Source organism: Epinephelus moara, chromosome 2 (genome assembly GCF_006386435.1).
Source record: "Epinephelus moara isolate mb chromosome 2, YSFRI_EMoa_1.0, whole genome shotgun sequence".
NCBI lineage: Eukaryota > Metazoa > Chordata > Actinopteri > Perciformes > Serranidae > Epinephelus > Epinephelus moara.
Window position 1 is genome coordinate 2,463,076 of NC_065507.1, and position 5,266 is coordinate 2,468,341.

The 5,266-nt window shown below is 41.4% G+C and overlaps 1 protein-coding gene across 1 annotated transcript in view; it reads left to right on the plus strand.

The window, feature by feature from the left end:
• The first annotated feature begins 1,258 nt into the window (after nt 1-1,258).
• The window catches only part of chp2 (calcineurin-like EF-hand protein 2), an 85,158-nt gene continuing 81,150 nt past the window's right edge, over nt 1,259-5,266 (plus strand). Inside the window, exon 1 of the mRNA XM_050066156.1 lies at nt 1,259-1,349. The gene's annotated coding sequence lies outside the window, so the exon portion shown is untranslated. The remainder of the gene's footprint in view (nt 1,350-5,266) is intronic.

Genomic DNA, 5,266 nt, shown 5'->3' on the forward strand with positions numbered 1-5,266 from the left:
TCATCAACAGCCCCTCCCACAAGTCATCAACAGCCCCTCCCACAAGTCATCAACAGCCCCTCCCACAAGTCATCAACAGCCCCTCCTGTAGCGGAACGCTGCCTCATTCTTTTTAATCTAAAAGGGTTCCACCAATATGTCTACCCTACGAGGTGGAAAATTGGGCACCTCGGATCAACTCGCCAATCCGGCTCTGTGTGTCTAAACGCTCGCAGCTGGCCGGCAAAACGGCCCAACATTCACCGAAAATCTGGCAGTGGAAAAGGGGCTAATGAATGAGAGCGTGTGAGTGGTTACCTTGTATTGTAGCCTCGGCCACCAGTGTGTGAACGTGTGTGTGAATGGGTGAATGTGATGTAGTGTAAAAAGCGCTTTGAGTGGTCAGAGGACCATAAAGGCACGATACAAGTGCAGTCCATTTAGAATTCACAGTTTGGTTCAAAATGATACAGCAAAAATGTAATTCATTTATTTTTTTTTTCTTTGAACATGATGAAGCTATACCTGAGTGTCCTGTCACTACTGACATTAGAGCACACAATATCAGTGTCATTTCTTTCACCCACTGTGTGTCAGCAGCAGGTCCGCTACGTTCCACGAGCTCTTAATTAATCATTAACATGAATAAACATCTCTGTTAAATGCCACAATCATAACTAAACAGAGAGCATACTCACTAATGTACCTTTTGGTGTGTCTGGACTGTGCCGCTGACAGTTACTGCTCACTGCTGTGGGTGTGTGCTTTGAGCTGCTGTTAGTTGCTGAACAAGAGGCTGTTGAATTAATATTCTTATTTTCTTTAATTTTGTATATCAAAGTCCTGAGCTTTGTGCACACACCATCCACCATCCTTATAGCTGCTCTTTATGCTTTTTGTTTTCTCTGAAGTTTATAATTACACTTGTTTGAATTACAGATTTGTATTCATTATTTTTCATATCGGTAAGACTTCCTTCCCCCCCCCCCGCACAGACAGGATCCACCATGATGCTTTAAATGCAAACAGATAAATAAACGACTCCACACATCAACTGTGCGACTCCATCTGTACATGTGTTGGTTACACGTGTGTTGAAGAGCTGTTGGTGTTTTCTTGTTTTGACATCAAGAAGTTTCAAAAAAGTCCAAACCACAAACAACTGTTTGCTTTTCCTCTCCTGGCAAAGAGCAGGGATTTCCACCCTCTGTCTGCATTTGAATGCAGCATCAGGTGATTGGCTCCCTGTGGTCAGGTGTGTGTGTCAAAGTGTCAGCTGATTCAGTGGAGCCTGTTTGTTTGTTGCAGTTCTGCAGCTGCTGAATGAAAACTGAAGATTCAGTCATGTTGGGAACTTCGATCAGTAGCAGGTATGAATGAATCACACATGACAGTTAATGAAGTTTCTGCTCAGGTCATGATGCATTCACACACACTTCCTAGAATGGCTTCTCTGAATCATGTGGGCATGACTGGGTTGTTTTTTTTTCTGTGGGTTTGCAAAGAGACAGTCATAGTGGAGGACAAACCTCCATCCTGTCCTCAAGTCACCGACCAAGTGCCAGCGTTCAGTGACTTTGGAGGGAGACCAGGTTGTGGAAGAAAGAGCGAGAAAGTCACGTAAGGAAGCAGGGAGAGGAGGTGTTAACCAAAGAGAGAATTTCACCCAGGAGATCACAGTTTGTGTCCTGTGTGCATGTTTTTCCAGCTGAACACTGTTGAAACAGAGCAGCTAATGTTGCTGCAAGAAGTTAGCGGATTGATGTGCCCAGCTAGGCCGGTTTTATCTTGTATTGTTGCATTGTTTACATACGGCACACGCTTTGTCTTTTTACCGTATTTTCTTCCAGTATTTTATTCCAGAGGAGACAACATTATCCTCATCGTCTTTCTCTTGGCTGTTTGTCGTTATCCGTCTGCCACTGATTGAAAGTGACACGAAATTTCAAAATGAAGGCGTAAACTGAGGATGACGTGGAATGTTTTCACGTTGCATCGATGATACTGGATTGTTGATCATTAAATCGATATATCGATCCAGATCGATGGATTGTAGCATGAATCACATGTTGCAATGTGTTTGGTCAGTGATTTCTGTTAGCAGCTAACTCATTAATGGACTGACTGGTTTCAGCTGTGTGTCTGTTGATGCATAGGATTTCTTCATGTGTGGTTGTTAACCTTCAGTTTCAAAATGACTCTTTGAATTCTGATGAAACCTGAAGTTACTGTTAACGTACACTAAAACAACTCATCCCAGCCGCTTATGCTGTTTGTAAGTGTTTCCTGATGTTCTCCGAGATCTTTTTTTTTTTACATTTCTGTTTGAGCACTGCACATACCACATGAGACAGGAAGTAAATTATTTCTGATTAAGTGTGTTGCAGCTTGGCTGACCTCACCGTATGCTCTGTGTCTGGATGACAGATTGCTGTGTGTTGCTTTGTTTCCTGTTGGACAGCAGCTCATTGTCCTGCAGCCTTCAGATAGTCTCGTATGTTTTCTTCTTTGAAAGGTATAATCATGTTGTTCTGCTGCTTCACACACTGTTTGTTCATCAACAGCAGCTCACTGACACTGTAAATATTTATTCACTCTTGGAGGATTAAAACTTGCTGGAGTTTGGTCCATCACACTGAACATGCATGCTATTATTTTTGTCAGAATCACAGTAGTAGCAGTGACAAGTTGTTAGACGTAGGCACAAAAAACATTTGGTTATAGTCAGGAGAAGATCATGATTTACCTTAAAATACCCAGTTATGTCGCCACCAGCTCGCTGGAAATGTCCAAACATCTCGGTAACAAAACACAGCTTGAAATGTCCTGACGTCTTTTTTAAGATACCACAGTTTGGTCGCCACAAACTTGGCAAGGAATGTCCCAACATTCAGTTAAAACATACCCGGTTTGGTTGTCACAAATGTGGCTCGAAATGTCCTAACATTTCATCAAAAAATACCCAGTTTTATTGCCACAAACACAGCTTGAAATGTCCCAACATCTTCATCACCATAACACTGCTAGATAAGTCTCAACATTTGGTTAAAAAACATCTGGTTTTGTTCCGACTTTTTGTTTGAAATACCTGGTTTGGTTGCTACAAAGACTGCTAGAAATGTCCCAACACTGTGTTAAAAAATACCCAGTTCTGTCGCCACAAACACGACTTGAAATGTATCAACATTTTGTTTAAAATTAGTGATTTTGTCACCATAACACTGCTAGAAAAGTCTCAACATTAGGTTAAAAAATACCTGGTTTTGTTACCACAAACACGGCTGAAAATGTCTCAACATCTTGTTTAAAATACTTGGTGTGGTTGGCACAAACTTGGCTGGCAATGTCCCAACATTTTGTCTAAAAGTGCCCAGCTCTGTCGCTGCAAGCACCACTTGAAATGTCCCAACATCTTGTTTGAAATACTTGGTGTGGTTGCCACAAACTTGGCTGGTTAATGTTCCAACATTTCGTCTAAAAATACCCAGTTCTGTGGCCACAAACATGGCTTGAAATGTCCTGAAGTGTCATTTAAAACACCTGGTTTGGTTGCTACAAAGACTGCTGGAAATGTTCCAACATTGCATTAAAAAATACCCAGTTTTGTCATTACAAACACGGCTTGAAATGTCTCAACATTTAGTTAAAAAAATCCTGTTTTTGTCGCCAAAAACATGGCTGAAAATGTCTCAACGTTTTGTTTATAATACTTGGTGTGGTGGCCACAAACTTGGCTGGTTAATGTTCCAACATTTTTGCCACCACAAACATGGCTTCCTGATGTCTCGTTTGAAATACCTGGTTTTGTTGCCACAGCACTGCTGGAAATGTCCCAAAATGTGGTTAAAAGATCCTGGCGCTGTCACCACAAACACGGATAGAAATGCCCCAAGAGAGCGTTAAAAAATGCCCTGTTTTGTTGTTACAGACGTGACTTGAAATGTTGCAAGGTCTCATTTAAAACACCTGGTTGTGTTGCCACACACTAAGCTGGAAATGTCCAAGTGTCTCATTAAAAGACGTCCAGTTCTGTCAATTAAAAATAGATTTAGAGACAGAGTTTTGTTGCCACAAACCAAACTCATTGTGTAGATTGCCGACAGGTGGAACAAATCTTTCACACTCAATCTTTAGACTGAACACATTAAACTACATCATCATCATCATCATCATCATCATCACAAGCTCCCCTCACTGTGACCTCAGGACTTTATGATCACTGCACAGATGGCATTTTATCGACCAAACCATCAACAAAACCAATAATTTACAGATAGATCAAGAGGGAAGGTAATTCAAATCAGCAAATCGTGTCGTAAATTCAGAGTGAACAATGCCGTTCATTCTTGGGTTCAATTATTTATAAATTAGTGGTGACTAATATGAACACTTAATCTTTTAACAGAGTCTCTTAAAGCTCTTTTATATGACACAGCTGTTCTGTTTTCAACATTCAGTCTTGAAGGCTGCAGTTTGGTGTCTCTGGGCTGGTCTCATCGACCTGTTACATTTGGTCCAGAAAAAGGAAGTGTGGAGGTTCCAGCTGCAGATTCGGGGCTGTGTTTGTGTTAATCTGTGTGTTTGATCACAGTTGTTAAGTGCGTGGTGTTACCGTTTGTTGATCTCACCCATCTATGTTTTCAGGGTTCAGTGAAGAGGTGACGTCATGGAAGTTTACAGGTGCTATCGGAGATAAATACATCATAGATTTATTAGGGGAAGGAGAAGTGTGTGTGTGTGTGTGTGTTTGTGTGTGTTTGAACCATGTTTATGTGACTCTCTGTACATCCAGTGACCTTTCAGATGTCTTCCTGTCTCCACTCCTGTTTTCTTCCTCCTGTTTGAGTTGTTCACACTCGTCCTCTGAGAAATAAACTTTGCACTGTGTCAGATACATTCTCTAAAACTCCCTATTAAAGGACAGTTGACCCCGAAACCAAAACTACGTACGTTTCCTCTTACCTGTAGTGCTATTTTCACTTTAGATTGTTTTGGTGTGAGTTGCATAGTGTTGGAAATATTACCCTTAGAGCTGTCTGCCTTCTCTCCAGTGTAATGGAACTAGTGGTGCTCAAAGTGCCCAGAAAATAAATTTAGGCTGCTGTCAGACCTAGAGTCGTCTCCTTTGGTCTGAATCAGGGACTCATGTTGTTCCAAAGTTGTATAATTGCCTAGAGTTGGTTCGTGTTCTCACGGCAGCATTTACAAGAGGACCAGATCAAATGCCTTGTGTGAGAAAGCTGCTCTTGATTGGTCAGAATTTCCATGTGGGAAAAATCCAGGAAGT